Here is a 12586-nt window from a genome sequence, read left to right as displayed (position 1 = left end):
AGCACCATGGACAGCTCCACAGACAAGAGACTGTGCAATATAGGCCCCTACTCCAAACTTTAGCTAAGTGTCACCAAATCACAATCACACTTTCAGATAGTTGCCTAATAGTAAGCAACAGTGTCTATAAGATACAGATCCCACAACAGTGAATTAGGCAAACATGAGTTGTCAGGCAACTCTTGTCCCATCATTCTCTTCTCAAATGAGGCCTGATCTAATGGTGTGGAAAAATAACTATGTATAATCATGCCTTTTATCATGTGTGATCAATTCTGCCTTTCAAACAGATCACTATAAAAAATTCAATAAACTAAAATTAAATTTCTGCCTTAAATTAAAGTGAGCTCAAAGTGGTTTCCACAAGTTGCAGAGATGAGTCCGTTGCACTTTTTCAAACACTTTGAAATTAAGATGTCTAGTTGAAAGTCTGAAAATTACTAACATCAATATACATCAATTACTTATAACACAAGTAGAAATGTGAGATCAGGCTGAGAAATGACAAATTATTGAGACATGTTAAATGGATAGAATTAATGTTGATTACAGTAAATATATCAATACAGATTTTTAAATTGCAATCACATCTACTTTTGTCTAATCTTTTTAAAACACAAAGAGTATCTTAAATGGAGGCTAATAACAAAAGGGTAATAATAAAAAAGAAAAAGAAAAGATCATTCATTTTATGGATCAGTGGTGGCCAAAAGTGATGTCCTGCCTAGAAAAAATTACAGCTTCACACTTGATTCAAATGAATAAAATGTTGTTAAAGATTTTGTAAGCATATTGCATAGTAGCGCTTTGAGTCAATTGTTTTATTTGTGATAACGCAATGATACATGCCAAACTTTGCAGATATCATTTTTGGCCAGGCTGTCATAGTTTTATGAACACAAGCAGAACAAGAGAGAACCAATGAAATATTAATAACTGATTATGTTGTAGTCAATGTATGCTTATTCTTTTTAGCTTTTCTATGCATTTCTTTTGCATAGCAAAATAAAACCTGTAGTTGTTTACCCCTTTTTTGCTAAATACTTTTGTCTTAACAAATACCTTAGCAAAGTTTAGTGTTTTATTCTTCCCTCATATTTAATTTATTTAAAAATATTTTCCTTATATTTTGAGGGTTTCATTGAACTTGTAGGGTCATTAGAAATATCACCAGTATTTTCTTTTAGGCTATATAAAGAGACATTATTAAACCCCAGCCATTTTTATATTTGAATCTTGTTTGAATTAATATTGCTTATACTATATGTGATACGAAAAACATACTCTTATATATGCAGATTCACGTACTGGCATTTTAAATCCCTCATTTGTGTATTAAAATAATGGCATCACTTTTTGCACTCCTTTATTCCCCATATTTAATATCTACTGCATAAAGTCATGCATGGCCTAGTGTATGTCCTTTGCTCAAAAATAGAGTCTCTTTGCTGCCACCTAATGTATATCCGTCCCAAAGCTTCTCCTGATCCGAGCTGGAAGCGCCTCATATGGGCACATACGACGCGCAGGACTGTGGAGATCTGATAATTTAATCTGCTGTCTATCAGTCTAATCATATCATCAGCATTCTCGTGCACAAATACTACAGTGGCCTTTGATCCGATGTGGCCCCTCTAACTGATGGTTCACTTTAATGTTAATTAAATCAAGATTAAAGGCACCTCAGAGATAATTCAGCAACGCCAATATAAATCTATAAATCTTTAGGAGCACTTGTCATGCTCGCGCTCCTTCGATTAATGCCCCATTCCACAAAACTGTTGGGCTATTTTCTCTCTCTTTTCTTTTTTTTTTTCTAGAGAGCATACAACAATCTACAATTGTTCAAGTTGTATATTATGTTTGGTTAAAATAACAGTTTTGGGTTTATTGTTTAGAATTTAGTAGAAATTTCGTGTGTGTGTGTGTGTGTGTGTGTGTGTGTAGAGGGGGGGTTTGCTAGCTTGTGCGCGTGCACATTTGAATAAATAAAGGGAGAGCGGGCAGTGTTGTAACGTTTTGTTGTAACGGGTTAAGAACAAATTTAAGTAGTATTGTAACAAATAATATTATTGTAACAAATTTAAGTTGTTTAGAAAACGGTGTTAATTTTGTTAACCATGAATGCTGTTTGTTTCCCACCCTGTATTGTTGTGATGATCCAATTTACTTAGTTGGGAACTTCTATCACCACCCAAATCCTTATTTATTAATTTTTAAATTAATTCAAAATGGTGAACATATAGGAATTCAAATTTAAAACAGGAAATAAAACCTAAGCTAAACACTTTAAAAAGTAACAAACAATCAATATGTGTTAATCAGTCTAACAACTGAGACAAATGTGGCCTAATATATACTGAGCCACAATCTCGGAATGTTCATTAGAAGTACGTTGGAAACTTACATCCCTCAATATCTATTTAGACATGCTTTTTCTAAGATATTTAAACATGTAGTTGAAAAGCTAAATCTAAATTAAATAAGAAAGCCTGCTGATTCAGATTACCAACTCTGCAATTTAACGTCCAGTACAAGTCAAACATGAACATTATCCTGTAGGTAGCACTTTATTTTACAGTCCTTTTCCCCATGCGCATACTTTACTTATTATAGTAATTGCAATAACTGGGTAATAAGGTACCTCAATACCTTATACCTTAAACCCTGAACCTACACCTAAACCTAATCTTAACCCATGTAGTTACCTTACATTACCCTGTACTTTACTAGGTAAGTACATGTAAGTGCACGTACTGTAAATTAATAAATGTTATATTTTATTTTTATACAAAGACTCTTACTACTTCTAATGTCACCTCAGGAGGATGGTGTTCGTGCATGATAGTGATTCCACCCTGTGGCTCATTTCTAATTGGCTAAACTGTTGACGTTACAACTCACTCGGTGTTACAGCACTCATTGTTTCCTCTAGTGCATGTTGTTCAATGTATACCTTTTAATAAGCTTGTATTTATTACATCTAAAACATCTAACGTTTTCATTATCTAGATTTTACTAGAGTTTTATTTAATCCAAATGCTAGGCTGCAATACATTTGATTATATTGGCAAAACAAGAGTATCAGTAACGAAACACTAATAATCACGTCCACAGCAGTCTCAGGTCAGATGCGCGCGCTTTATCAGTTAGAGGTGTGGAGAGCTGTGCAGACGCGCGCGATGAGGGCTGGTTGGTTAACCTGCCATTGATGTGCAAATATAATTAAGTGAAGTTACACATAAAGATGCAAGTAATATTTGACGCTCGGTATCCTCGAAATCTATAAACGTAAGTATGTCGGTACTCACATGGTCACTGGGTGTCACTTCTGCTGAGGGATAATTGGCTGGTGCGCGCGGTGTCTTTTCCCTATAGTGTGCAGTCAGTGCATGTGTCGATCACCGCTCAGCTTCAAACGCTGCAGCGCAATTTAGGATGCCTTCGGGTTGTTATGTACACTTGGATATAAATAGGTAACTTTCTAGATAAAACGGCTAACAAATGAGAAGGGAAGGCGTAATTTTGCGCAGGAGCTCCCTCTCTCAGCAAGATCTGCCTCCTGAATCTTCCATGTAAATTTCAATAGATCATTAGATGAATTATTCAAGAAATCAAATTAAATTTCAACAGATCGTCGGCTGATTTCGTCAAGGAACCGAAATGATAACCAAACACATGTCTGGCAGACTGTATCGGTTGTCTGTCTTTTCTTTTACTTTTTTCGGACAGAGCATACTACTTTTTTTTTTCTTTTTCTTTTTTACTACAAATACTTGTTTTTTAAGTCAATAAGTTTTTACACACATTATCTTAACTTTGAAGAATCAGTGCGTTTCAAATAGGACAGAGAAAAGTTTCCTCTGAGTCAATGCAACAATGAAACTAAACCATTTTAGACAACCATGTTTCAGAACATTAGAACTTGTGCACTTATGCAAACGAATACAACAACACTGATAAACAATGTCTTAATGAAAATCTAAAGAAAGTAAAAAAAAAGAAAAAAGTCCCCATCATAATGATATTTTTTGTGTGAACATTTTATGTAATCATTCGGCAAGCAGTCTTTATCACTAACTTGTTAAAAGTCTGTAAGCATCAAATCGAGATGGTCAGCTTTCATACATCATCTCATCCTGTCTAGGTATTAATTCCTTTATATTGCCTTTGATATATAGTCGCAGTGCAGGTTGACTGTTTCATATTCATATCTAATCTCATGGCCCATAAACTAATAACATAAAGACGATTCGAATTAATCCATTCAGTGACAAGAGACAGACAAAAGGCAAGCGGGTGTTTGCGTCATGATTTATAGAGTTCAACCAATATTCTTTTTTTATTTGTCAGCGTGGGTGTGTGTGCGCGCGCGCGCGCCCCTTTACATCTTGTCCATTTATGTAATACTTCCCTTAGGTTTTGGTGAAGATATTCTCGTTCTACATGTGTACTAGCACACTCATCCTCATGTAAAGCCACGTTTTCGACTCTTAATTAACGTTGAACTTAAGCGTAATTTTGTATAAAGCGTGCCTGTGAGAGCTGCACGCGCAGATAAGAGCAAGCGGCACGAGGAGAAAGAGGAGGTGCGTTTTCAGTTTTGGTATGCAGAAAATAAACTTTTAAATAGTTTATTCTGCGTGAAATAAAACATTATATTATAATTTATAAATTATTTAGTTTTAGATTGATGTAAATATCCGGCCGATACTATTTCGCACGCGTTCTATTGTGTGTATCTGTTTTTTCACAATCTCTCATTGATTTTGCTGATATGAATAAATGAATAGCAAGGCGCTTGCAAAAAGTTTGAACTTTTTTATTATACTAAAACCGGAAATTGTTTTACTTTTTATACATAATAATGAATGCATTGTTCATTTGGTGGTCACACATATTTATGACAATTTACAAATTGAGATATAAGCAGTCTTTTTTCATATGTAGGCCTCCACTAGATCCTGGCTGCTGTCCATGGTCCTGATCTGCTCACTTGAAACGTTTTTCTTTCTGTTTCTATATTGCATGCAAATATCAATTATGTCAAATAGGGTATCCAAATATGCAGTATTTGTAACAATGCATCTGCTGAGAATCTGTAATATGCGATTAGTGGACTCTTTGCTACCTCATGAGGTCAAAGGAGCAGAGGAGTTCTCAGATTTGCAAAAATAAAATAAAATGTGTGGTTAAATTGAAAGCCAATTTGCCAGAAGTAGTATGTCCAGGAATATATTTATAGACTACTACACCTGCATACCTTAAGATCACACTTTGGTACTGAGTTCAAATATCAAACACGTCTTCAGTTTGTGACTGTAAGTCTAATCAACATATTTATTTTTCAAATTGGACAATTAAAATAAAGGGCTGTTTTAATGAATGTGAATTTATTCAAACTTTGCATGTAAGCTGACTTAAATGCAAAATATTTAGGTTAAAAAAAGAACATTTATATTAATTATATAGACAGATGTCTAGTCAAGCAAACATTTAAAACTTTCTTCCTTTATAATTGAAAAAGTTTTGTAGGCTTTTTATTTTTTATTTTTTTTATTACACCCAACAAAATGTTTATCAAGCATGCAGATGGTATATCAAGCATGGCCTTATGGAGGAATGCTATTTCTATTTGAACATTTTGTAGCAGCAGAAAATGAAATGAAAGGTGTTAAATATCTAGCTCATCGTTGCGTAATATAAGACACTGCTGAAGCTCACAGCCTGAAAATGGATCAGATTGCTCTGCATTTGGGCATTAATTGATGTGTAACCTCAACCCTGTGGAAACCCGATAGGTTTCCTATTATTACGTAAAGGGAATGCCATTTGCTTCATATCGCTTCTCTGTTTCTCATGCTGTACCTGCATCCATCCATCCCTCCATCCATCCATCCATCCATCCATCGTATATATATAATTTCTACTGGTGTAATTAATTGGTTTGATTAAATAAAACACTCTAATGGAATGCAAATGGCTGTGGCTATGATGAATGCAAAAACAGCACAGTCCACATTGCCCCTGTCGTCTCTGTGAAATGTCTGGATTAGAAGTGAAGTTTGTCCCCTCAGCAGCCTACATCTAGTTTGCTGTATCACCAAACATGCACATGCCCTTTTAGCCGAGAGAGCCGCTCACTATCCAGATAGTATGTATTTAAACAAATGAGGTTTGCCATTAGCAAAAAAACACAGTGATAGTACTCTCACTCTGACAAAAAAAAAAGAAAAAAAAAAGAAGAGTTTATTATGAGCACTCTCTCAATGAAATGTCCATGACAGTGCTTGTGAATCATCCTTACATATCTTGTTTAAGGTCAGTTTGAAGGCGGATATCCGATTCCACATCAACACTCTCGGATATAAGACAATTTGTGAACACGAGCCCAGATGCCGAAGCCTGTCTCCTCCAGCTCGTACCTCCCTCCAGTGCCAGCTCTCTTCTCCCAGGTAATTGCGCTACTCTGACACTGTCAAGAGAGCAGCAACATGCCTCATCAGAGGAACTATTTGCATTTTGTGGCGTGATCGTTTATGGCAAGCGTCCTGGTGAACTTCCTCTCTCTTTGTTAAATACGACTCAGATGTGACACCTTCAACCCTGTCGGCCCCTCCCTCGCCGCCATTAACAAACCCGCCGAGGTGTCAAACAAGATAAGAAAAATTAAAGAGACTGCCCCTTTTTCGCTTAATAACCCTTAAATCTCCACAAATACACTCGGATGCCTAACCACACCTCTAGTGGCTTGGGGCGTGTTGTGTTCTCTATTTATTTACCATCCCACAACCGGCACACAAAGACTAATGGATAAAAAGTGACAAGCTATCAGGAGAATCTGAATGCATAATTGATTCAGGGCATAAATTAATATGATTATGCAGCGGCAAGGGGCATGTCTGCCAAGCGGCGGACAAGCGCAGGGGGGATGAAACATGGCTCCCATCTTCAGGGCTGATAGGCATCAATATGTAACAAACATCGTCTTCTCAGTTTCATGCTCTTTATACAGGACATGTCTCAGTGATGAGAGCCTTCTTCCTCATCTGAGATGCCATAACAAGGTGCTGGTTGAGCAAGTTCCTGCTGACCGAGACTTGTACAAAGACATAATGGGGGTGTTCAGTTGTACACTTTCCAAGTTCTCAAAGTTTGATCTGAGTAGGTAAATTCCAGTTGAAACACAAAGCAATACTGAATGAAATGAGATGTCCAAAAACCTAGGATAATATGGTACATATAAAAAATGGTACCATGTTTTTTCTGCCATTTTTCTGTAAGTGTTATTGCAAACAAACTTTATATGCTACGTAATACATGTCTAGTATCAAATAAACATTGTTTAGCACTAGTAAAATAGAAACATCATCTAATAATAGTAACATAAACAAAGAAGCAAACAAACATAATGAAGAAACAAATTCCTAACATCAAACAATCTAATATCAGTATAAATAAAGCAATAAATACCTATAATCAAACAAACACCATGTGCTACTAGTAAAATAAACAAACAAACAAGCAAGTACATTCCTAATATAAAAACATAATCTTCTAATAAATAAACGTAGTAACAAATGCCTAGCATCAAACATAATTTACTACTAGTAAAACAAGCAATCAATCAAAGAAAAAAACTAAAAGAATGCCATAATATTTCCTAACATCAAATATAGTAAATAATAATACTAGTCATACTTACTAGTAAAATAAATTAACAAACAAATAAAAAACAGAAAGCAGTAATACATTTCCAAACATTAAACAATCATCTAAGACAAGTATAAATAAAACAAAAAAGAATGCAGTGATAAATGCTTAGCCTCAAACAAACCTTACATTAATTCCAATAAATCCTCTATAATAGTAAAATAAAGATGTAAACAAACAATTCCTCACAAACGAGCATCATCCACTAGAAGTAAAATAGTAAATTGCAGTAATACATGCCTAACATCTCCTCACCAGAGCCTAAGAAGGTAGTCTGAAAAACAATCCTGAACATCTAGACCTGGATCTTGCCTTTTAAGAGTTTACCTTGAAAGCAGCCATGTTTTGAAGTCTTATCTCTTGTTTGCCGTTTCATGTGCATGGAACATGAATGCTTTTAAGTGAGAGCAAACGTATTAGATTTTGTAATTACTAGGGCACCAAGCTGTGACTCAAATTATGATTCACAGCAACAGATGTGCTCCAAGTTGTTGCATAAATATATTTGCGATGCATCTCAGACAGCAATATTTGTTAGTTATCATGTCAGTAGATCTCATTGGACATTTGTCTGAGAGTTGAATTTTATTCTGTTTTCAAACATACAAAACTTTAAAGGGGTCCTATTATGCCCTTTTACGAAGTCTTCATTTTGTTTTTGGGGTGTACTAGAATATGTTTCATGCTTGATTGTTCAAAAAATGCATTATTTTTCACATATTTTACATTGTTACAGCTCCTCTCTCCCCAGTCTGGTTGAACACGCAGTTTTCGATGAAGCCCCTCCTTCCGAAATACGAAATGTGCTGTGATTGGTTAGCTGGCCCAGTGTGTTGTGATTGGCAGTGCATAGCGCGGGTTCGGGAAATGTAACGCCCCTACATAATCGCAAGCTCTATTCAGATGTAAATATTAACAATGGCATCAATTTCAAACCATTTCGAGCCCGATTCAGACCCTGACAATGTTAACAAACAAGAGGATCCTGCTGAATGGATTTCAAGCACAAATTTTGCAAGTTTTCACAGGACATTTCAGACTGGTATATATATATTTTGTAATTTTCTTATAGATACGATGTTATCCAACATGTAATAATTTTTGTCAGAAAACCATGGTAATACAAACAGTAATCGATCACAAAATTATGGATAATTTTCTTAAGGGGCGGTGAACAGTCTTACAAAAGCAAGAGCTTACCTAAGCTACAGTAAACACTACATCAATTCTGTAATGTTACTGTAGTTAGCAGGCTAAACATAAAGCTTATAATTGGAACTATTAATAGTAACACAACTACAAATAATAAGACATACTTACAAGTTGTGATCCATAAACAACAGATTGTCCCGACTCTTTCAAAATGTCTTTCAGGAGAAGCTTTTGTGCATATAACCTGCATTGTACTCTGTCTGTCTGCAGTTCTCTGTAATATGTGCAGCAAACGACAAACGTTGAGGTTATAATGTTCAGGAACAGAGTTAAAAATAAATTTTAACCTCTCTAAGTTCGTCAGCCTTACGACAAATTTTTCTGGGGTGGAAAAAACAGCACAGCTCAACCAGGCCTCGACAACTTTTTTGCGTATTCCGTGGACCGGGATTATGTAAATGAGGAATATCATAAGATCAGGAAAAAGTGCATTGTTGTCCAAACGAGATGTTTGTTTTAGTTCTTGAAAAGTGGATTCTGTTAAATAAAATATCTCTCTTTGGAGTGGACTTTGAGCTTTGTAACCTTGCAAATGTGTTTTATGCTCAAACAGCAACATTACACACTAACTAAAGTTAAAAAAGGGAAAAAGCTTAACAGGACACATTTATTAAAGGGGTGACTGGGAGGATCATCTGCTTTTTCCTGAGGTGCTGGTCAATGGTTTCTGAGTAGGCAAAGTGAATAGAAGCACAGTGCTGACAGCATCCCCAATGTGGCTTACACACCATTATGACTGGTCATGCGATACCAGGAACCCACTCAGACACAGCATGCACTAAGGTCAGGTCGCAGATCATCCTAATCTGGGATTGTCAACTTGGAACCTTTGGCAAGGTGGCTGTTTGTCCTCAAGGTCCATTTGAGTAAAAAATGCAAGGACTTAAATAAGGAGAACCATGTGCAAAAAAGAAGGTGGTTGCCAAAAAGCACAGATGCTGTGAATAGTTGGTACTTAAATCAATGCTATTTATAAGAGAGTGCCATGCGTAAGAAAAGACCTAAGAGTGTGTCTGTTAAGTAGCTGCAGTGCCATGTGGCAGTTCTGTGTCTGGCTCGCTTGTGCTCAACACGTGTACATGTACAAAAACAAGTTGTTGTTGTTGTGTCTTTACACTTACAAGGAGCTGCATCTGAAGTTACACATACACCACAAAAATGTAATAAACAACAAAACAGAAATATAAAATATGCATTTACATTTGCAGTTACAATTGCAGAAATAATATTATGAAATTTATTATTGATTTAATTTATTAATTTATTAAATGTATTATTATTAAAGGATTTTAGAAGTCGTGATCTGATTGGTTGAAGTCTACAGGATTTTCAGGAGATGTGCGTGTCGCATTCTTTAACGGGCCACCTGGAAACAAAGCTGTCTCAATGCCAAACCCCATCATGGAAGAAGAAAGTCGTCATATTTACAACAGTGTCCATGAGCGCTTATCAGAATTAACTAAACACTGGTCTGTCAAAAGTATATGAAATATGTGATGTTCATAGTCTCTTTAAAATATTTGCAAGAGTTTTACGCGCCGGTCTGTTATTGTAGGGACATCGATTTTACATTTCCACTCCCCAAAACATGACACTGAACAAAACGAACTGTGATTGGTTGCTTCACATGTCAATCAGTCCAATTACAGCGGGCATGGAGTCCAGGCCTTCTGCCATCAGTCTGAAGGTTATGCGAGAATAATAAAAGACATGCTTGTCATGACAACGACATGTATTTAAATTACACAGAAGCACAGCATCAGAATTGCCTTTGACTATTGGAAATATATTAGATAATGGAAATAAACTGGGCTGAAAACTGTTTCATGTTGAATTTAAAAAAATATATATTTTTATTATTTATTTAATTGTTTATAAAATGGGTCGTCCTGGTCCTGAGACAAGAAAAAAAAGAAGTTTTATTTAATTTTTGGCTTTTTATGTACTGTTTCGTTTTACTTAGTACTGTAAAAATGTTTTGTCAGATAACTTAAGAATGTGCTTCATGTGATGAGTAAAGTGATTTATTTAAGCCATAAATATTATTGAATATTGACTAAATCAACCTGAATACATTAGGTTACATCAACAAAGACATTTTTGCAGATCAGATCAAATATAAATAACTCCATTTAGTAACAACTCCACTTTTACAGTGTATTTTTCTCAGTTGGATCACAGCAGTGCAGCGAGGACTAAAAAAAATCGTAAGTAAAGACCACGTCATGGTGAACTCCAACCCTGTAATGAGAACCAGTGAGGAACCCAGATGAAACAGGGCTGCTGTCCTCTCCACTCATTCAACTTGTTATCATATCCCAGGAGTTGACATGGCACAGTGTGCAGCCAGGTTTGAAACGTGACACCGTCATCGAACCCCTGGAGTCCCGTGGGAGCCCCTCAGACAGACTTACTCAAGCTTCAGAGATGAAAATCAATAAACAATCTGAAGTTCTCAGAAAACATTTGTTTCTGGAGAGTAATGAATATACAAGTCCAGTGTATCCAAAGATCTGAGGATTTAAGCATTTGCTCTCCACCTTCATCTCCATTTCCCTAAAATATTTACATTTAATATATGAGTAAGCCTGAGTAAATGTGATTTTTTTTCTTTGAAACGCAAAAACACCTAAACACACCTGAGTGGCAATGAAAATGTGTAAAGCAATATCTATATCTATAAGCAATATCACAGTAGCAAGAGTGCTGTTGTTCCCAAATATTAGCCATCAGTAGCTACAGCTGTGATTCGGCACTAATATTCTGAAAAACAGATTGAAAGTATGATGCAGCTTTTATACAACATTAAAAACAAGAACTTGATACTTTGTAACACACAACATTGCAGGTTACCTCATTTAATTTTGCTCCATCAAAGGACACAATTCCAAATAAAACCACAGCAAAACCGCTGTGGAACAGTTGGTTTAATTATTATGTTGAATTAATTACATTAAATATTATTAAATTAGCAACTTTGAATCTGTTGAATAAATTATTCAATGACTCACTCATCAAGACAATCACTTGTTTGGTTCCTGCACAAATGGGCATCTTGAACAAATTGCTTGAATGAATGACAGTCACCTATCGGCAACCTCTGGCGTAACGATGCAATGCATAGAAAGAGTCAGTGATTGTTTTTCTCCCTTCTTTCTTATATACTATACACAAATATGTACAACATTCCTTATAAAATTAATATAAGTGATATATACACACACAGGTCAGTACCAAATAACCTGCACTATCCTATCACATTAATTGTATACCTCTAAAGTCTTACAGATCAAGAATTGACTTACAGGAGTCTATTTTTAATTTCTTAGGAATTTTCGGATACACATATCTGAGACAAAGTTGATGCTTCAATGAAACATAACTGGGAACTCCACTAAGTCTCCAGATCTATGAAAGAGCAACCTCTGAGGAATAAAATGATCCTCTGGGCATTCTCAATGAGCACAGCTGGAAGAGGTATGCATTTCAGCCATGTAGTTAATCTTGGTAGAAGGCAATCAAATAAGATGCAATATGACAGCGATCATTCTGATGTGACTGAAAAGAACAATATCACAGGATGCTTCAAGCGTGAATCCAGCATAAAGAGAAGGTCACAGCATAAACACATCCTCTTCCTTGAAAAACATAAAGGATGGTG

Source organism: Scardinius erythrophthalmus, assembly GCF_964197995.2.
Source record: "Scardinius erythrophthalmus genome assembly, chromosome: 19".
Lineage (NCBI taxonomy): Eukaryota > Metazoa > Chordata > Actinopteri > Cypriniformes > Leuciscidae > Scardinius > Scardinius erythrophthalmus.
Note: the sequence above shows the minus strand (reverse complement) of the source record.